The sequence below is a fragment of the Stigmatopora nigra genome, chromosome 13 (assembly GCF_051989575.1).
Source record: "Stigmatopora nigra isolate UIUO_SnigA chromosome 13, RoL_Snig_1.1, whole genome shotgun sequence".
NCBI classification, from domain to species: Eukaryota; Metazoa; Chordata; class Actinopteri; order Syngnathiformes; family Syngnathidae; genus Stigmatopora; species Stigmatopora nigra.
In genome coordinates, this window is record NC_135520.1 from 4836127 (window position 1) to 4851898 (window position 15772).

The following is a 15772-nucleotide window of genomic DNA, read 5'->3' on the forward strand; positions in this document are numbered from 1 at the left end:
TATACAGCTTGAACACAAGTTGAGCAGCAGCTCTTTAAAAAGATACGAAAAGAATGATATAAACAAAGAAAAAAAAACATCAAGAATCCCACTCATTCTTTTCTCTCTGTATGAAAGTTTCCCAAGGTCGTCTCCCCGAGTTGTGTAAGCACAATAGCAGAATACAAATTTGTATCCTTGTTCTACAAGTCACGGAGCTTTGAGTCTTTAAGCGATCATTATTACCATACAAATAGACAGATCTATTTAACAAACCTCTTTTTATCGCGTAACACTTATTCTTTAGTGTTTCTTCCTGAAAGGCGCTGAAATGCCTCCTCCTCTTTTTTTTTTGGGTAGGAAAATGGTGTGGCGGTTGATAAAGGCTCAGAGCAATAGAAGAAGCAAGGCTGACATCTTCTTAAGAGATGATAGCAGAACCAAATCAAATAGGATGGAGCAGTCACTCTTCTCCAAGATAGGTAGCTCATTTCTGCTGGCTGAGAGTTTGCATCCCAAGTGGCGCTCTGCCCAGGAAAGATAGCTCACACTCACCATATTCATTATTTCATTCCCTGCCTTCTCTTTTCACGTCTACAACTAGATGCTCACGAGCTTCTAATGAGTTGCCAAATGTACTCAAGTGTTGATGTCGATCTTGGAATTCTGATTTTGCGACAAAAACGTTAACTCACGGGGGATTTTCTTCCGTTTGTCAAAGAAGAGGCAAAAATCAATTATTTCTTTTAGACAATGTGGATTGCAAATGAATGGCAGCATTTGGGAAACAAAGGCTCCATGGTATATGAGATAAGTGTAGTCTTTCCCTTGCTCCTTCCCCTAAACAACCTCCCTCTGAAGTAATATTTGTATGTGAGTTGACTACATAACCTGTACGCTAAGAAGATGGTCACATTCTAGAGTTCTAAATGTTCTTAATGGTGATAATAGCAATGATTCATATGCAAAGACAACTCTTACTAACTTTGAAACTTAGCAAACTTTCCCAACAGCCAAGCAGACTTACATACCCCAAAGTGCTGTCAATTCTGCACCTGAGGAGCACTTTGCACCGTTCCTCATGCTCTCTGTGCAAGCCCCTTAGAAACGCATGAATAAAAAGTAACTTCTCTTGCAGAGGGCTCATTGAAAAGAGGAATTACACGAAAGATAAAACACTTTATCACCAGTGAAAGACAAGACAATGGACATTGAGGAATTGGGAAAATGGCAGAAACAATGAATATTAAGTGACCGGGAATCTAAAGCTGCTGACTAAATTGAAACTGTATATCCTGAGGGGGAAAGCTTTCCAAATTGCTAATTAGTGTCTCTGAAAGGACTTTGCTTCTGATATGTTTGCTTGTGAAAGGCACTCGCTTAATGAAGCAGTGGCACAAGTTTTCTCCTTTTTTTATTTTTTATTTTAATACTTCCACTCTCAGGCTTTCTGAGCTCTCCCCGGACTGCCTCCCAGGCCAAAACAATGAAAGACCCTGGAGCCCGGCTTCCCCACAGGGCCGAGGAGAGGAGGTCCGTAGTTGCACACTGAGGGAGTAACTCAGCCCGCTGAAATATGGCGGCGACAGATAAGGTGGCAGTAGCACACAGAGGCTCTCTCCCAGGGGCCCAAGGGGAAATTTGCAGTTATTAAGAGGAAGATAAAAGAGATTAAATTGCTTTTGTACTCATTTTCACACACTTTTCTTTTTAGATTATTTGTCTGCACGCTGACTCAGATATGGGAAAAAGGCTAAATTAGTTTTTTTGTTTTTTTTTTTTCAGTAAAAAGACTGACTTTAAGAGGCAGTGAACCTTTACTAAAACATGTCATACATGAGTCCCGCTTTTGTTTTAAAAGGTGCTGGGGCAAGAGAATGACTCTAATCTCGTAATCTACAGCTAATGACGCATTTTACACGGTTTGAGGCTAGGTTTTACATGTATTCGGCCTTCCTGCTGGTGCAATAACAACGAAAGAAAATGGCCATCATGTTAATTCTGCCTCTGGCTGCATGAGGTTTAATATAGCCACATGTTACAATTGTATCCTGCGCAAATTTCAGAGAGTTTCAGAAGACGTCACCATTTCTAAACATTCCTAAAATTGGTGCTTTGGAAAATAAATCTTAATAATGTAAGGATACATTGGCAATAAAATACATTCTGTGGTGTGTGTCATAGCTTTATTCTCTGGAGGTTTTCTGGTCTTCAGAGTTCAATGATTCATTTCATGATCTCTAAAATATTTAAATATATTTGTCCTGTTTTAAAATGTGATATCAGTTAAATAACATGCTCAGAGAATCTGCAAAAGTGAGAGATATTATCCAGAAGGAATGAAGTCAAATGCCCAACATTGATGTTGAATGTCTAAAACTCTTATCCTTAGGAGCAGATGAGTTCCTGAGCGAGTGTACATGAAGAGAATTCCTCTGATTAGCTGGTAAGTCATTTTAGACTCTTATTTACCTTTTAAAATATATTTTCTCACTGCTTTATTTTATTTCTTTGTTTGATACACTTTTCAACTTGTGGCAAAGGAGATTTGGAGCAATGGTGACAACATTTTGGGTGCAGTAACAGCACATCAAGTGATGTTAAGTTGGTCCGTATATGCTCTTTTTAACCACCTGCTTGTCAATATTCACTCTCTTGAACTAAACACCTCCTAAACCCTCCCAAAAATGTGGCGCAATCATGAGTCTCCACTTTAAAGTATTGAATTGACATTAAAAATGAATGATGAAGTCTCTTCATCCTCATCTCCTATAGCCCGAAATGATCACCAGGGAGGGATCTTTGATAGCTGTGCCTCTGGGCATCTGCTGGCTCATTATTTCCTCCCCAAGAATATTGTCACAAATAAGTTAAGCGACTTGTTCTTTGGTATTGATTTGTTTTGGGTTAATTCCTTTTTTTTCCTCAATCATATTGAGAAAATTCAATCATACAAATTACACATCAAGCTATTAGTGTGACCTTGTGGATGTAATGGAAATCTGAGATCATATTTAAAGTTACATCGAATACTTGTAGATTAATGCTCATTTTAAAGTTTTATCACCTTTAGACTACTAATGAAGATCCCATATACACAGAGAATACTGAACCTTTGAACTTAATAATGTCAAAAAGTCATTAGGTAGCAAATCATTTGGCAAATTTTATTTTTTCTGTTGTATTTGTTAGCAACCATGAAAGTAACTGATGAAAAAACAGTGTTTGATGCATTGTGGTCAGTTAACCATCAAGTCTCCTGTCACCAAGTCCTGTGCAGAGCCTCATTTTGATGATGCTGTACTTGTATTATTGTTGAAAACATTTTCAGATGAAGTGTATTTTGGTGAGCAGTAATGGGACAAGGCAGAAGGCTTTACTTCTTGTGGTTTAATTTGTGCTGACCTCCCTAGCCCCTAAACGGTACTTGTTTTCTTACTTTATGGAAAAATCAATAGGCATCTTGACAGAAAACAGCTCCGGAGAAGAAATAAATGGGACCAGCGTAGTGCACTGTCAATCATTTCTCACTTATACAACTCCAAAGCTCTTGATTGTTGCTCAGTAGACTGCCACACTGATGTGAGGGCCATCCCAGCTTAATGGTTCCATCCAGGCGGAGGGGAACGATTTGGAAGAATGCTACAAGCAATGAGTGGTTGACAGTGGTACAACAGCTGTATTTATAATCCTACAGTGTTCGCTTCATCTGATACCGCTGTAAAAATGTCCTTTTGAAGCACTCAGATTCCATTGGTCCCCGTTCATTCCATTAGCCTTTGTTTCGTGCTCTCCTCATACGTGCTCCTCCTCAAGGTCACCCTCTGATGTGCATTTAGAACATGCCTTCAGTCACCCAAGTGTAAGGGAACCAGATGTTGGCAGCTCCAACTTGCCCTCTTCCGTAAAACGGGTGCAGCCTGCTGGGCCACAGCGCCACCTGGCACCCCGGCTGGCCTAAAAGTAGGGCTCACCTGTGGGTGTGACACCACACATGACATGCGCTAGAGTTGACTCCCACTTTACCACCTAGAGAGAATACAACAAGGCAGCTGTTTGCTTGCTTTAATTTTTGTTTTGAAAACTCCACAAGGAGCTTTGAGCAAAACTGTGTGCCGTTTGCCCAAGTTAATTTTCATAAATCTCTGAGTCTAATCCAATTACTGCAGCTCGGGAGAAAGGGATAACCTTATAATCAGAAAACCATGGAAGAGGGCATGGTTTCGAGTTGCGGTGGCTTGTTTAAAGAGAGCACAGATTCATTGTTATCAGTATTGTGTTCCCTTCTGTCTATGCCTCCACTTTATGCCTTAAGAATGAGCCCAGCTCAATAAATGGCAGCTACCCTGTAATCTGTAAGCAAACTGGTCGGCCTCTCCCATGAGCCGTGGATTATATCCTAACGATTAGTGCTCATCTGGATACTGTGTTTTTGCCTCACTTTGTTGCCATGTATCTAGACAATAGGGCCATTGGGGGTTGGGTTCAGCACCAAAACACTGAGATGCCATTTTCTTTGCCCTTGCCTTTGTTTCTTTGTGGATTTATGGCATTTTAGGTCATTAAGCCTTATTTGTTTTTATGAAGCATAATCCGTTACAGAGTAAATTATAACTGGGTGGCTCCCTTTTAGGATAACCTCCAAGTTTTATATATGGGCCACATCCAAGTATTTAAATAAACGTCTACTCCACTTTAAAGGTCAATGAATGAAGAAGGTTGCATAATTTCAATGTGAACTACCACTGGTCGGAAGTCCAAACAACTCATCGAACCAAAAACATGAAAAGCAGAGCCAAAAAAGTAATGTCATCTACAGACAACAATAAGTCCATAATTGATTAATTCGCACTGAAACATAAAAACAAATATTCAAAATCAGGCTCCGCTATTTTACTTAATCTCCTCTACAAAACAAAAACAACTAAGGGCATCAGAATTTAAACCCTCCCATCGGGTAATCAAGAATAGGCGAGTAAACTTTTATTCATTCATTAATTCATTCATTTTCCAAACCGCTTATCCTCATAAGGGTCGCGCTGGGTGCTGCGGAGGAACACCCACTCCATTTGTCACTATTAACACAAAAGAAAAAAAATAGACCTTTTAAATATAATAAATAGCACTAATCACCAGTAACTTTGTTCATAAAGCTGCTCTGCAAGTATTAAACCACAGCAAACCAACCCATTGCTAGTGTATTTGCTAATGTTTTTGCGAATCGGGTCCTACCGTGACGCTATGTGCTTTCGTCCAGCTGCCAGCCAGTGTGGTGCTTCCAGAGATGTGGTACAGATGAGCTGTGGCCTGGGGAATCAGTCTGGAAAGGGCCAGACATGGTCCAGTTTCCCTGGAGAGGCCCGTACCCATTCACATCTGCTTCCTTTGCTCAAGATGCAGGACCATCTGGTTAGTAGTACGAATGTGTGGACTAGATGGGCGTTTTCCTGATCGTGCCATTGCTGACGGGCATATGCAATATGGCAATGCAATGTATTAGCACATATAGGACCATCAAATCCTCCAGAATTTTACAATATCAGTAGTGGTATACAGCATTGAAATGGAACCCAATAAAGTACATTCACAGCCTTTGAACCCAAATGCACCTGAGCGATATCAGAGATAAATTAAATTGAACATGCATATAGTGCTGAATTTTAACAAAATATATGGTTCCTTTTTTGCCAATGGGTACTCTAGCTTCTTCCAACATTTCAACTCTTGTATCTTCAAAACTGGGTATCTTTGGTTCTCCTGATGACCTTGGTGTGTCCGAAGGTCACAGATCAAGTCACACGAGGTGTGGGTTAGTCAGAGAAATCGGGGCTGCCCTGAGGTACGGTGATGAACAGTCCAGGCAGGCAACACGTAGCAGATGTCGGCCAGTTGTGAATGCAGCTTCTGCATGTGTGGGGCACACCCAGAGGGAGGGGCAGTGAATGCCTTTCACTCTGCTGTCATCCTCCACGACAACAGCCCGATTTAGATTGGAGCTGACAGCGGAGGATATTCAATTAGATTGTGCATGTCACTCGGTGGCTTGGATCAGAGTTGCTGCCTTTGCCTTTGTGTTTGCCATCCCGGCAAGGGATCACATGGCCTGCTCTGTCTGTTTCTGCCACTTCTGTTTATGTCGACCTCCAGCTCCAGACTACTCCTTTTATTGCTATTATTGATTACTAGATGGTAAATTTTGGCTTGACAGGGCACAGGTACAAATTTCACTTCCCATTGTTCACTTTTCAGATGTTATAATATTGTTTGACCTGAGAACCCATTTGGTTTAAGAATAGAGATTTAAAAAGAACTACTGGCCTGTAATGTCACGGATGATAAAGAAGCAGGTCAGTGCATTCGTTCATTTTATGTGTTTGTTGTTCTTTTTGCAGTGATACAAGCAATAACTACAGCAGCGACACAGACCTTTTCACCAATGATGAAGGCCGACAAGGTATTGGGGAAAAAAAAGAAAGAAAAAAGAAACAAAGTAATCCTTATTATATTCATTTCTATTCATTTATAACGTATTTAAACAAACCTGCTCCTTTTGATGCCACCAAAAATTGTCTATTTTACCCTAACGGAGTGTTTGTTGGGCACCCATGCGACTCTAATAAGACGTTGTCATGTCGTGTTAATGAGCGCTGAAGCCTTTGCTAATCTCATTAGCCATGGTGGGGCCAGTCGGCCTCTGATTTAACAGTTGTCACTACACCTTGACTATGAGAGGCATGCTGCCTGTTACAGCTCTGCTGACTGACAGATCTGAAAGGATCCTCCTGTCTAGGGACTAAACTAGTGTTGTCTACTTATAGGAGTAATTAACTCACAAATCCTCATTTTTCGGTTGTACCTGCAAATAGCTGCACAGCTGTATGAGCACTTTTACAAGTGCCTTTTATATGGTAGAGAGGTTTAGAAAAATATGTTTATGTGTTGACTTAGGTTCGTGTGCACAGCAATCCTTGGAGAGAATTCATTAAATTCAACCCATTAAATTATTCATAGAACTAAATTATAAGACTGTTGTATAAAGCATGTATGCATTCTTGTGCTTAAATGGTGGTTAAAATCCATTATTATCGCATGCGGGCAGACAACAGGTAACATTAAGTAGAACGGGTGCAACAACTAACTTGTCTTTATGTGTGTTTGCAGGTGATGATGAGCACAGTGAGGCTGACTTGCATAATTCTCAACCCACATTTGCAACAAGGTATCCAACCACAATTCCAGAAATAGTCACCTCTGTCCCTCACACAGCTTATTTGCATTCTGGCCATTTCCACAGCACCAAAACGGTGGACACTTTCTCACATATAGAGCGGAAAAAATAAATCACAATATACTACCCACAACATTACAAATTTTAACTCCAGGATTTCCTTACCAATTCCTCATAGTTTACATCTTGTAAGCTCAATTGATAATTTAGTTATGTTAATTAGAAACTTCTGACCTTCTTTACTGGGACGTCCTATTGGCATGTTGTCTGAAAGTGTTCTCCATCTTGAGACTCAACTATCCTCCAGTGTGGTCATTGATGACTTGTTGGAATCCTCCCATTGGTCTATTGGAGAAACAATTCAGTCTTTTCCAATGAAGGTCATTTATTGATGAAGACAGACTCTATTAAAAGCATTCGTTCTAGTTGGCAGTTCACTGTTACTTGGAGAAATCCATGAGTTTAACACAGTTAATTTGTGTTTTTCCTCATGCTTAATATAACAAGTAAGGTACTATTTTGTTTATACAATCCTGAACGATCATTCTGGCCCTTCATGATACTTTGAAAATATATAAATAACAGTTAGTGATGAACAGACAAAAGTATAGGTGTAGCTTGGAGATTTTAAATTCAAAGATGCTGTTGTAGCATAGCACTTAATAGTGTAATGTCGGTAAAGAAGTGAAGTTGCATTCCTGCCTTGTTGTCTTGTAAGGCTGAAGGCTTAATAAATGACAGTAGTCCTCCACAGAAAACTACTTTGTTGTATACACCCTTTAATTTCAAGTTTTCAAGGTCATTGTACAAAAATAGAATGTGTTGAAATGCCGATATGCATGCTCACACATCTCTGGCTGCAAAGTTTTTTGGGGGAAAAAAATACAATTTTCTAAAAGATGTTTGTAACATCACATGGCTTCCAGTCATAACAGGAACTGTTGCATGTGAATAGGAGTGGTTTGGACCATTGTGAAGCCCCTTTGGCCTCACAACTGTGCGACTACTGATTGCCTATCTATGGTGCATTCTTAATTTGTTTTCATCCACACTTTTACACACCGTCCACCCCCTTATTTCCCCAAGCTCCCCTTGATGAGGGGCAAATACACGAGTGCTATGAAAAGCCCCTGGCTTCTTAGGGCGCTCTTCTCCAAACACATTCTTTCTTCTCCACCTGAAAGGTTCCTTCAGATTTCAGTTTGAGGCATTGTGAATACTAATTTCTCTGTGTTAAAAAGCCCTCATATCCCTGCCATGCTCTCATTTGAATGGCAGACTCAGGGGAGACCTCTTAATTCCTTTATAGTAGGATTCAAGACCCTTCACTTCAAAAAGTATAAATCATACTCCCAAATGAATGAGGAAGAGGGAGGGATTGGAGAGAGGGTCTTCTGATGTGTCCTGCTGGATGGCGCCGGCTAAATCAGTTTCCCCAAGCTTCTCAAATCCACTCTCCACTGAAGTGACTTCCTCCATTCTCATGACCCTTTGCACATGCGGCATCCAATTGACCCCAACCCAACATAAAATAATTAAAAGAACTATGGAGCATTGCTGTAATCACCGATACCTGCTATAAACAAATCATAAACGACCTTTTTCAAAATTTCATTTCTTTTGAGGATCTCACTTGATGGATTTATAACCCTCCAGGCTCAAGTGTTTACCCTCTGGGCTGAATGTAAGAATTAATCTTGCACTGCATCCACGCTGAAACGACATTACATTAATAAAAGCTGTCATCTTCGCTTTGGCGCCGAGTGACGAAAACAATAGAAGATGTGCTGTTAAGCAATGAAGGCTGGGGTGAGTTTACATGTCGCTTATCGTCGCCTCAAACCAGGACTCAGTTGGTGATGCTCCGGCCCGCAGGCGTGTTAGAATGCCTGGGCGTCTTCCATCTATGAGGCTTTTCTATATTGACTTATTTCGCATGGTGAGATATATCATAGACTTATGTCCCTCCTTTCCCTATTTTCCTTTTAATTGTAAGATCTTGGTGTCAGCAGTTAGTATATTGGTGTGAGTGGCCTATTGATTATTGATTTGAGGCTATTGATTATGTTCCCTGGAGATCCTAATCCTTTCTGATTCATTTGAATAGCTCTATTAATCTTGAGATCCTGCTTGCACCTGAAGCGCTGTGCGCCTTGATGAAAATAGATAGCCATTTTGCAACCGTTGCACCTCGGCCCTCTTTTGAGTTATTCTTTTTAATTGATGTTTTTGCTTTTGGTGTCAGTGCCAAAATTGCAATTGACCCGTTGTCACTGATCTTTAAGTCAGCACCCTACGGGAACACTCCTCCTTTGTGAAGTCTCATATGACCAGAAAGAAATCTATCTCAAATATTTTATTTATAAAAAAAAAAAACTCTGTCCTTGTGTTTTTCAGTCTAACATGTTTTCTAGTTACAAAGTGCAGTTGAAATGTGGACTATACCCTAAACTGGTCACAATTACATAGAGCCTCCTTTGCATGGGTAGCCTGTCCTGTTATGGAATCTCTGCCACTAACTTGACATTATTTTCCCTAAAACACTCTTCATCACTTCACTTTTTCAGTCTTTCTGTACAGTTTTATTAGCCTGGTGTCGCCTGTCCATTTTAGGCATTTGAAGCAATGCTCCTAGACCAGGACAGACATATGTGCATGTTAACATTAAATAAATCAAACTCAAACATCAAGTGCATCAGAGTATTAGTTTTGATATATATGGCATGCTTTGCGAAATAATGCAACGTTTAACTAGGGATCGATTAAAGAATTAAAAAGTTAGTTTGCAGGGATTTACTGTTTGTTCAGTGGCTGAGTTCTTTATCAGAGGTGCAAATAGCTGGTTATGTGCTGTCCGACAGAGGTACGATTGAGGGATCAATAGGCGCGTGATTTACTAACTGGAGTACAGGTGATCAATAAGTATAAAAGTAAATGAAATATGCATTAGCGAGATTTTATTAGAGTGCAGTAGTAGAGAGAGAATAACGGTCAGGCCATTTATTTTTATATCTATTGATTATACAACTTAGAGACTCAAAGGGAGCTCTGCACGGCTCCCGACACCGTGTGGCTGCGTGCTTGTCATGTGATTTATGGGTGCTGAGGTCATGGAACATGGTGCCTGTTAAAAGGCTGCCCTTATAGGGCCTCATGGTAGCACATGCCCGATGGGGATGTTGCCATGTGGTCTCAGATCAGCCAAAGGGGTTAAAGAGAAAGTGTGTCATACTACAATCAGTCCTATCTTTATGTGACCTTTTTTCTGTTTCAAAATCTTTGTTCCTCAAATGTATCTTAGAATACATATAGTTAACTGTAATCTATCACACGGGAATATTTTCCAGATTCACCTGCAAAATTAAAATCTTTATGACAGAGAGGTTATAGAAAATCATATATGTATATATGTTTCCCTATAGTCGTGTATGGGAACAAAACTAATCGCTCATTTTTTGTCACTATAGCCCCCTCACCTTATCCCCCCCCCCCCCCCACCTGCCTTGACCCATACGCAAACATCTATCACTGTGGTACCTTTCCCCCGGCCCCCTCCCCACTATAACCCAGTCGACCCTCCCACCTCTGATGGAAACGGACCTTGACCTTAAGTTTACATCTCAGAAGTCAGGGCTATTAAGCTGATGGGGATACGGGGGTGTTCTTTTTTCAGGGCTCGTAACATATGGCACAAGAGGCGCAGGGCAGGTGTAATTTGTTAATGTGAATTCTGCACGTGCCCACACGCACCGCCATTCATGGAATATGTACTCTGTGGTCCCAACAGGCCTTAATGAAGACAAATGGTACATAATATTTACTTAATAGCTGCAAATTGTGACTTACTAGATTTGTTTCCATTTCATTGTTTGCCGAGAGCTACATTTGTGATTAACTTGTGTGTTTGTGTGCTTTCAGAGACTAACATCACTCATGTACTGACATGGGAAACATGAATACAGTATCCATCACCTCATCAGGTAACACCTCACTCGCACCAATACATCAGTAGCTCATTTAAGTTTGGATTTAAACATTATTGGAAATTAAAAATAGCAATTGTAAACTTTTACAAGCGTCTGAAGAACAATTAATTGGTACATTTAGTTAGTGTTAAGTGCCTTTTTTAGTTTTACTGAAACTAAAAAGCATCATTCTGGATCAGCAAACCTTCATTTTCTCATTAGTGTAATGGTACAGGTATGATGTATTTAGTATATTCATTTTACAATGGTTTTTTTTAGATTTTCTGTCTCACCGTCTCACTGTGTCATTTGAATAGAAATGTTGGTGTTTTCTTGATTTAGTGAAAGGTGCAGGTATCCGATGTTTATTAATATATGTAGCCGCACAGTGCACTATACTGGGTTCCATTATTAATTTGGATAGAGGTGGAATTTAAAGCCAGCCACTGCTTTACATGGTTACAAATCCCACCCATTTATTGCACTGAGTGATGGAATGGCCAGTGTCGCTGTCCATCACCCCCTAGTGCTGAACCAATTGCAGACAGAAATTTAAAATAAGAAATCTTTACTGCTGCCTACTAAATACCCATTATAGATTATGAAGTTAGAGTTTTCCATTGTATTGTTAGATATAAAATGTTAAATGACGCTTCAAAATTTATATTTCTCTATAAAAATTGTGTTTTCTTACCCAACAAATATGATTTCTTGTTCAATTTGCAAGCCACATTTTGATGATTGGCCAAAATCTGATTTTCAAGGAAGCTTTAAATACTGTACGCTTCAGTTTTAGTGAACTGTTATAGATGAAAATTAAAATTTTGATCGTTTTTAACAACAAACACCTGAAAACTACCACTAAATGGTAAAGCCTTTTTCTAAACGGTGTGTGCCTGACTGACACCACCCCTCTCGCATGTTTACAGTGTTTTTCTGTTTCTTGAGTTGAACGCCTGCTGTCCACAGTGATTTATCAAGGATCTCATGCTGTCCAATGTCAGTTTTTGCAGCTGCAACTGCCTAGTATAAATCTTTACTTTGGCAGCATGTTACACTGTCTCACTCTTGTAATCTCAGCACTGCCAGCAGACACGTGATGACAAACCTTTCAGCTCTGGGTTCATATTTAGGTCCTTTGGATGTAAATTTGATAGAAAAAAAAACTTGTCAACTTAATCAAAAGAAGGACTTGTGTTGCTGTTTGTGAACCCATCAGCCCAGCCTTTGTTGAAGTGGGCCGCATGGAGTGGATTGTTGTTTGACTTACTGCCTGATTTGAGCATCTGTAATCAAGAGTGAAAATGGTCTGTGTCCTGAGGTGTCTTCCTGGTCTCCATGGGGAATTACCTTGGTGGTACCCAGCTGTTACTTTGTCCTCCTTTTTTTATCCTTTTAGCACTTAGATAGAAGGACTGGAGCCAAATTTACGGGTGGAAAAAAAACTGAAGAAAAACTGAAAAAGAACATCTAGAGAAGAGATCTGTTTGGATTAGGTCAGCCCTTCCAATTCAACAGCTCAAATTGACCATTTGCTACTTTCTCAACCATCAATCAACCATCCAACTCAGTCTAAAAGCTCTTTGTCAGATAGAGAACAAAACTTTTGTCAGCTTCTCCATGTTTCAACAAGTACTATTCTCACTTTAATTAGCAACAGCCTGGCTCTATATTGGAATTGGACGTATATATACATTAATTCATGTGAGGGAATTATCCATAAATTAACACGAAATCCGAAGGACCGCTTCTTCGTCCTTTCACAGAAATTGTAATAATTTAACTTAGACTACAAATCGAATCATGCCAACCATTTGGCACGGTGAATGATTACTCTATCATAGATTGTATAAAAGTAAGGGTGTTTTTATAGAGAGTGGGCACTCCAAGTTCTTGCACCACAAGCAGACTTACAGACAGAGCCAAAAAGAAGCAGCCATGGCAATTTTGAGTTTAAGATGTGATCATTTGATATGGCAGCAGTTATTTAATGTTATCTTTGTACAAAATAAGCAGTACATGTGTTTTCCAGTGTTATTTGGAGCACATCAAGGGGTCCTGCTGCCTCTCCTTCCTTTCTCGTGTCTCCCTCCGTGGGCCAGACGGCCGCGTGACAGATCACCCACATCGTAGGTGCGTCGTGTTCTTACCCAGCGGTCCGGCCTCTTCTCATTAATGCCCAGGTTGGTGCGAGGCCCGCGTGGCAGCACAAGACAAATATGGCTTGTGCTCAGCCATCACTTCTGCTGACAGAAATGCAGCCCACCGCACTATTTCGCCCTCTCCGGCTTCCCTTCAACACCCTGCACGCGCCCTTCAACAATGTGTGATGCCATGCCCCAGCAATGTATTGGCAAAGTGTTATTTTAAATGGCATGGTTCAATGGCATTCAGTCACAAACAGTAGAGGAAGTAAAGGAATAGGCGTGGAGTTTATGTGGTAGTAATAATTTCACTCGTATACATAAAAACTATCAATTTTGAGTGTTATTGTTTGCTGTATGACAATCTTTTCTGTATGTATTCGCAGCCATTTGTTTATAGAACGTCATTCTATTACATGCCGTGCATTTTCTGGTTGGCAAATCTTTATGTTAAGAGGCTTAAATGTTTTAATTTCCTTTTTTCACGATTGCTTTTACTTTCTCTATCAGAGAGCAAGAGAGGGGGAAAAAATGAAAGAGCACAAGATCTAAAAAGAACGAGACAGAGAAAGAGAGAGACCCACACACAAAGGCTTAATCATTAAAGAGTCTCGTTCATTTAAATGTGGGAATCAGCAAGCCCATGACTGTCAATGTGTAATTAGCTGATTAATAAACAGGGGGAAGGCAAGTGCTCCAGAAAAGCCTCTAATGATTGTTTTTAAAGAGCATCACATGAGAGCTTATTAAGATGGTTCCATTCAACTTCCCATTATCGCCCACAATAAATGCATGTACGGTTATTCTCATTCCATTGACTCAAAACCTTATAATATCTTTAGTGACCTTGATGTAAAACAAGTTGAGTGTGTAGATAATCTGATTTATTATCTACTGTACACTCACCTTTTAAATAGTCCAGTAATCATCCCACATGTAAATAAACATTTAATTAGCTAATGAAGGATAATCCTTTTGTATTTACCCAAAATGTAGATACAACCTCCAATTTATGATATGATCTGCGGTGGAAATTGACGTAAGCCAAGTCTATTTTTTTTTTCTGAATAATTATCTTCTGTCCTATCTCTAAAATTGAATGTTACATTTAATAATCTTCTTCATTTTCTGAACCCCTCATTCTCACAAGGAATTCATGCTCAAACTCATACCTAGGGGAAATTCGAGGGTTCAACCAGCCTACCCTGCATCTTTTTGGGATGTCGAAGGAAACCGGACTATCCAGAGAATATGCACACAAGCCCGGTGAGTACATGCAAACTTCACACAGTCATAACTGACCTGGGATCGAACCCTCGACCGAATAAATATGAGGCTGATGCGTTAAACACTCCCCACCAGGCCACACATATTTGAATAGCTTGCTGCCTACATTTTTTCAGCCATTTGTGTGTATCTGCAAAATATAGAAACTGGTCTAGAGGTTTGACCACATTGTATTGTTTAAACCAAGTGTTTGGGTTGAAACTCGGCAACGGTTAGTCATCATTCCCTCAAGTAAAATTAATCAATTATCTTGCCCGCCGGATCGGTTTGGGGAAGAAGTCATCTGGAAAGAGGCACAAGCAAATATAATGGGAGCGAGCACAAGCACATGCCAGTGAACGCTGTAATGCCTAATCCTTTGAGACAGCCCACCGCCACAATGTCACTTCTAGTTCGCTTATCCTCTGCTCTCTGTCTGCCTCACAAATATCTTGTCCGACCCACACTGCTTTATTTTGGAGAGAACACAGAGATCGGTCAAGATTTATCGTAGTGAAGTAGCAGAGAAGGAAAGCAAGTTAGATTCTAAAATTGACTTTTTTTTTCCTAGACAGAAGGCCTTAAAGGTGAACATCAAGACGGAGCATGTTAAATAAAAAGAATGTCAGGCGTATGTGAACGTGTGATGGATGAAAAACAGAGCTCCTTACAAATCCTAACTAGAAGAGGGGGGGGAGTTAAGCCACGTGCTGCTGTACAGATTGGCCTTTTAATAACCATGACCACAAGTCATACGAGGTCAAATTGGATTTGGCTCACTTGACCAAAACCTCATTAATACTTAACCTATTAGCAAAGGAGTGCTTCAAAGTTTTATTTCAACATCCCGAAAACAGCGTGATGAATAGCTTCTGATGAAATTAATTTTTGCATTCAAGCGGTCAGAGTGGAAAATGTTCTTTTCTGGCGTTCAAATTATGATTATGCTTTCTTTTTATTCCTTGCTTGAACCGTCTATGGTCAACTGTTTAATTGTGCTTTTTATTTAGTGTATTTCTTGCTTTGGCTCACTCTGAAGTATTTTCCCTAATTTGATAATTGTATTATTCCCACCTGTTGATAGGTGTTGTTTTCACCCAATCAGCTTTCCCGCATGTCTTCTCCAGGTAAGTTTAATGTAATTGTTTTACTTCTGAGGAAAAATGTTAATACCTAAACAAAGCATTGTA

The 15772-nt window shown here is 40.0% G+C and overlaps 1 protein-coding gene across 1 annotated transcript in view; it reads left to right on the forward strand.

Moving 5' to 3' along the window:
• The first annotated feature begins 385 nt into the window (after window positions 1-385).
• The window catches only part of esrrb (estrogen-related receptor beta), an 85380-nt gene continuing 69993 nt past the window's right edge, over window positions 386-15772 (forward strand). Inside the window, exons 1-9 of the mRNA XM_077730774.1 lie at window positions 386-461; window positions 2372-2425; window positions 5237-5388; window positions 6372-6469; window positions 7141-7198; window positions 11126-11187; window positions 14313-14355; window positions 14467-14582; window positions 15667-15709. The gene's annotated coding sequence lies outside the window, so the exon portion shown is untranslated. The remainder of the gene's footprint in view (window positions 462-2371; window positions 2426-5236; window positions 5389-6371; window positions 6470-7140; window positions 7199-11125; window positions 11188-14312; window positions 14356-14466; window positions 14583-15666; window positions 15710-15772) is intronic.